This window comes from Alosa sapidissima, chromosome 19 (genome assembly GCF_018492685.1).
Source record: "Alosa sapidissima isolate fAloSap1 chromosome 19, fAloSap1.pri, whole genome shotgun sequence".
NCBI classification, from domain to species: domain Eukaryota; kingdom Metazoa; phylum Chordata; class Actinopteri; order Clupeiformes; family Clupeidae; genus Alosa; species Alosa sapidissima.
The window spans coordinates 22,183,611-22,189,354 of record NC_055975.1 but is presented as its reverse complement, the minus strand read 5'-3'; positions in this window follow the sequence as shown (position 1 = coordinate 22,189,354).

The following is a 5,744-nucleotide window of genomic DNA, read 5'->3' as shown; positions in this document are numbered from 1 at the left end:
TTGACCGGGGCCAAGCCACCAGCTCCAAAGCCTGTACTAGGAGGAGTATCAGCTAGGGTAGGCCTATATTTAACTCTGCAGATTAGAACGGCAAAGAGAGACATTATTATTGTGAGGGGAGAGAATATCTGCAGTGGATAGACCGGATCCTATAGGCTAATCGGCCTATGGGTTGAATGCAGTTTGCACTTTTAGTGCGGTGGCTGTATGTGTGTTGGTATTCAGGACTCATTAAAACCCCACTGTGCAATCTGAGTTGAGCCACACGGAAGGAAATTGCATTCTGATCACTACTTTCTAACTGCTTTCATAAAAATGATTTTCCTTGTGTGTGTGTGTGTGTTTGTGTGTGTGTGTGTGTGTGTGTGTGTGTGTGTGTGTGTGTGAGAGAGAGCGAGAGAGAGAGAGGAGAGAGAGAGAGAGAGAGAGAGAGAGAGAGAGAGAGAGAGAGAGAGAGAGAGGAGAGAGAGAGAGAGAGAGAGAGAGAGGAGAGAGAGGAGAGAGAATTGTCCACCCCCTGTGAGGTAACAGGAAATGGAGATGAAGGAGAAGAAAAAATGAGAGGGAACAATTAAAAGCCAAACAACGAAGGAACTGTTGAAGTCATGGAAACGGTGGAGCCCAGGAAAATAAAAGGAATGAAACGAGACACTTCAAGGAAACAAGAACAAAAGAAAGATGCAACGAGAAAGGGAGGCAGAGAGAGATGGAGAGAAAGAGAGAAAGAGATGGAGAGAGAGAGAGAGAGAGAGAGAGAGAGAGAGAGAGAGAGAGAGAGAGAGATGCATTGATGTTTTAATGTATGCAGGTGAGAGGAGAGTGGCCGAGGCTCTTCCTGCTTTAGATGTGATTAGTGCAGGCCTGTGGGCACAGCCCAATCTGAGGCCTCGTTAGGGAGCAGCGGGGCTAGCGCTGGTGCTGGCCACAACAATATGATGCAAGCACGTGACATAGCAGCTCAATGGATCCCTCACACACACACACACACACACACACACACACACACACACACACACACACACACACACACACTATTATTACTATCTCTCCCTCTCTCTGTATCTCTCACACACACGACACACACACACACACACAGATATTCCCACAGACACAGATATACATGCAAACAGTCACACACATGTGCACAGAAACATACTTACTGTATATGCACACACACACGCATGCACACACACACGCACGCACGCAAGCATGGACGCACGCACACACGCACGCACGCACAGAGCCTTCAATCACTCTGTTCAAGAGAGTTATTAACATGATTGCTTTGCAACAACAACAATCGAGAAAAAAAAACAGAGAAAGTACAATAGGCAGCGGTAAAGATGGGATTGCTCTATGTATCACCCATAGCTATTACTCCACCCCCCCCCACCCACACACACACACAAACACACACTACATGAGTCCTCCATTGTTGTGATTAGCAGCTCTGACACTCTGCCACCCGCTGCACATCCACCATATGAGTCCACCGCCAGACGAATATGCTAATCACGCTCAGTTTCCCCACTCCCCCTTCATCTTGCCTTCACTTGTTTGTTTGGTCATTGGTGGCGGTGGCGGTGGTGGTGAGGGGGAGGCCGACGTGTTCACCAGGCTGACTATGATCACCCGGCGAACATATTCCCTTAAGATCCTATCAGTAGGATTGGATTTAGAGGTGCTTGAATGCCACGCCGAAGTGCGTCAGCTCCCATAACTCAGCTGGCTCCTATCCTGCGAACCCTGATTTATGGCACCATGCCATCGACATCCTCACCCGGCGGAATGCCATTAGTAAATAATGAGATAATATATTGATTGTAACAAATGGACTGTGTGTATCACAAAAGTCCGTGCCATGGCGTCATAAATTGTGGGGGAAACACGTCGTCCTGTTATTGGGGTCTTCATTGCGACATCATTTAAATGTTATGACAAGCCAGTCGAATTCAATACCTTATGAATGCAGAAAATGCATGCAAGATTTATGCAATGAAATATTAAAAGGCGAACATCCAGGCACTCTGAGATGTGAGGCACTTTCCCCCCGCAGAAGCTGAAAGTTTAATATGTCCATTGTCATAGGGACTTCCATTTATTGCGCAATTTGTAAGCAGCGTATCTCATCCTGCTTAAATTATTAATGCTCATCCCAATTTTTACACTGGCATCTTAACGAAAGGTTATAAAAAGAAGCAGTTTTGGCTGGATTAGGGAGTGGCAACATAACACAACACACACACACATGTGTAGTCACTCACATCCCCACTAACTCACGTACTGTATGCAGGCAATGGTCCCTGTTGACCTGGACAAGAAAAGACACACATACACACACACACATACACACACACATGCACGCACACATGCATACTACACGTGCATGTAGAAAGCCATAAAAAGCAGGAAGTGCCCTCTCTAACCCTTCAGGGTTAGCACAGCAGTGACCAGAGAGCCAAAGCGACAGACCTCCGGCGTAGGAATAATCCCCCCCAGCTGGCCTACCCTGTAGGAGTCTCCTGACCTCCAGCCTGCTTAGTTATTCAGGCGCTCTACAGCAACATGAGGCAGCTGCTGCCACTGCTAATATACAGCAAATATGCTGTTGATCTAGCAAATATCACACCAGCCTCTCAAAGGCAGGCCGAAGTTAAATGGCAGGGTTTGTTGTTTCATTAATGTCACTTTCTGAGTAGAGTTGGCATGCGGGGGAGAGAGCTTGACACATGTGGAGCAGAGTAGAGTGTTTGCATTCAGCATGAAGCAGAGTACGAGTGGTCGCCCTACCCCACTTACATTAGGGTTTTACTGGCATGTTCTTTCCCCTCCAACATGCGTGTATTCAAGTGAGTGTTAAAAACATGCAAGATGGACATTGATAATGTACTTGTTGTTGCTATGATACGTCGTATTAAGCCGAAGGAGAGTGCACCTATGTTCCCTGGTAGGGTTTTTAAAAAGGGTCCTATGTTCCCCCCGGTCCCATACAAAGCAGGGAACATAGGACCCTTATTTAAAACCCTAACCATAACCATAACCCTAACCCCGAGCAGGGAACATAGGACCCGGGGAACATACTGTAGGACCCTTTTTTAAAACCCTAATCATAACCCTAATCCTAACCCTGAGCAGGGAACATAGGACCCGGGGAACATAGGGATGACCCCAGCCAAAAAAGCTAGCTCCCCGACTTAACTAAGGCAGGCAGCTAAGCAACGACCCATTGTTGCAAAAAACGTGACCTCAAAAGTTGAACTATTTTTAACTTTGAGCGCCTGGCATTTTTAGAAGACTCACTTTTTTTTCTGCTTGTGCCCCACTTTTAATAAATGTGAGGCACGTTGCAATGGTCAGTCGCACCATAGAAAACAATTGAATTTGAGTGCCTGGAGGTGAAAAAAAGCTTGTCTGTCTGAACGGCCCCTTGGTATTAAAAAATTGACTGCATAAACCTTCACAGTAGAGTGAGTTTAGATGTTTGCAATTGCTATGATTTCAAGTGTTAACAATTAAACAATATGATAATTTGTTCCAGTTCACAATTATTCCATCCTTCACACAAACTACAGTAAAGCTGACAAGGTTATTAGCATGGACATATTTTATTTCAGAGCTGCTTAACAAGAGGCTTAATAAATTATGTCTGTGGGTATGGCAGTCTCATGTAATGAAGTAGACTGTATGTCGTGGCTTTACGGTAATATACACTCTGAGACTGTCAGTTGATTTGACCAACAGTGTTAAAACTGAAAAACTTGTTTTTAGGTATATTTTATTTTTCAGCGTTTATTTTGGGGGCTTTGCCTTCATCTAGAAGACAGTCAAGAAGTTACTGGGAGAGAGATTGGGAACGGGCTCAGGAAATGACTGTGGGTTAGGTTCATACCTGCATCCCTGTGGGCTTCTGGATCCGTACACGGTTGGGATGTTGTGGACTGCACCTCAGCTACCACTGTTGTTTATTCCTGACCTGAATCTGTAATCTCCCTGTAATGGCCTGCTGCCAGCTGAAATGACCTTTTCCCCTGTTTTCAATCCCTTTTCTTATTGGCAGCGTTATTAGGCAACACTGTTCTCATCAATACAGCAGCACTTATTTTTTGAGCCCCGGAGAAAAACTGTCAGGTTTATGATGTGTGCTGCCAGCAGACAGGCAGATCAGAATGTAACTGCTGGTTGAACCGGAGGATTTTGCAAGATAATCAACTTTTTCCTCAGCATACTTGGGCCTTGGCTCATAGCCCAGTGTTGCTACAGACAAAGCAAAATAAAAAGAGCAGAGAGTGCCTTGGGTGTGGGTCTGATCTTCCTCTGACCCAATCTCCTCTGAGATGATATTCCAAAAAAACAAGAAATTGACGTCCGATAACAACATCCGGGCAGAATGTCTTACAAAGTACTATTCTTTCAAAACAAACTTTTTGAAGTGGTTCACATGATATTAAGACATTTCATGTAACAAAAATGAGTATTAAACTTTAAATTCATGCTCATGCAAAACAATATGACATCTAGGTGGACAGTCACTCTAAAATAGACCTTAGGACCACACCTTGAATATGTTTTACAGTTCAATGCTGCCATAGGTCTACAGCAGCTCAGTTTCCACAATGGGTGATGTGTCCTGGAGGCCTTCTAATGAAAAGTGAATGGAGGCCAGAAATTTCAGGCATATTTCCAGAAAAACTCAGAAAAGTCTTTAGTGACTGTTCACATCACCGTGAAACCTCAGCCAAAAGCACATGGCAGGTAACAAGGGACCTATGTATCCATGAGTTTTTGTAATTAATTGCTGCATTTAAGGACCATGTGATTAATTAGCATATAAGCCATTAAGGTCTTTTATGTAAGGAGTTATGTAATGTACATTGTACCATTCATCTTTCCAACCATGATGGTATGGATTTGCTATATATCCATACTTTTCCTGGTACTCTGTGGTGTATCATAGTGAAGTGTGGCCTCTGATAAGAGGGATTTAGGTACGGAGATGCTAAGCATGTAGCCATGTGAGATCCGTTAACCGTAAGCACAAAGAATTAACCGTAAACACAAAGAATTTAACATCATATAGACTACTGAATTGTAATGATGGACAGACCCTCTCAGGTACTTGCCCTCAGCAACATTAAGAGCCTCAATGGGATTCTGGACATTACCTCTAATGTGTGTTTAGGTCCACCACGGGTACTCTGAAAGACAGACATGATTGAGTCCAACTTTCGGAAAACCCCTATTAATTCATACTGTGGTCAGATGGTCATGCATGTGTGATTTTCATTAATCATCATTCCTCCTCTTAAAACTTTAAGTCGTTTTACATTCAATCGTGTGTGATATTTCAATATTCTATCTATCCTCCACAATCCAGCACTGCTGGTATGAAAGCAGGATGGGCTGCAGTGGTAGTCACAAGCCTTAGGCTGGGTGACGTGCAAAATTATGTGAAACTGAGAGAGAGAGAGAGAGAGAGAGAGAGAGAGAGAGTGGAGAGGAGAGAGAGAGGGAAGGGGGGTTGGTGATAATTAAAACATAAATTGTGTCTTCTCTGATTCACACATCATTTAACTCTAAATATCTTGTGCCATCTCCCTGCCTCTCACCCTCTCTCTCTCTGTTTTGTGTTCGTCAAATGCATGAGTGTGTCTGTCCACACTACACTACTAGTATTTTGTTTTCACAATCCCTGGAGATCTGGATGGAATTGGTACAGGCTAAAAGAGGCAGAGATGCAGAAAGAG